The sequence below is a fragment of the Pygoscelis adeliae genome, unplaced genomic scaffold, assembly GCF_000699105.1.
Source record: "Pygoscelis adeliae isolate BGI_AS28 unplaced genomic scaffold, ASM69910v1 Scaffold291, whole genome shotgun sequence".
Classification (NCBI taxonomy): Eukaryota; Metazoa; Chordata; class Aves; order Sphenisciformes; family Spheniscidae; genus Pygoscelis; species Pygoscelis adeliae.
Genome location: NW_008824063.1, coordinates 766,023 through 766,681, shown reverse-complemented (window position 1 = coordinate 766,681; position 659 = coordinate 766,023).

Sequence of the window (659 nt, the reverse complement as noted above, 5' to 3'; positions counted from 1 at the left end):
CCTGCTGATCTAGTGGACTCTATTGCCTGTTTTTCATGGTCAAGACGATGCCAAAATGACTGCAAGGGAGGAGGTAGGAGACCAGATCTGGTGTAGAGGCTTAGGGAGGAGGTGGGAGTGTGCACACAGTCTGACCAGTTCATCTGTATCAGGTAAACACATGTATGCTGTGGTGACAAATAGCAATGAATCAGTTTGTTTTCCCACTGTGCTGTTGTCAACAGAGTTGAAATATGGAGATGAGGACTGTTGGGTAAATAGGCAAGTACTTAATGTGGAGAAAAGTCCTGCCTCTCTTGTAAGGGACACACTTGCATGAGAAATCCAAAACAAGAGGTTGGACTTGGGGGTTGACTACTGGTGGGAAGAGTGCTCCAGGGCAGCAGTTGCTTTCCGAAGCAGGAGATAACTTTAAGCACACCGTTACGCTGATTTAGTTAATATGTGGAAATTTCCCGCTGTGTATAAGCTGATCTAACTAACCCTGCTGTTTCTGTAGCTCCTGGTGCAGGCATGGTCTTTGCATGGTTGCTGTAACTCAGACTGGTGCTAAGATTGTGTTAAATTGGTGGCTGCTTTTTCTCTCCAAGCTTCCCTGTGCTGTGCCATCAGGAACATGTTAGAGACGTGAGCTTTTTCTTGCTCTCCCTTGCCTCTTT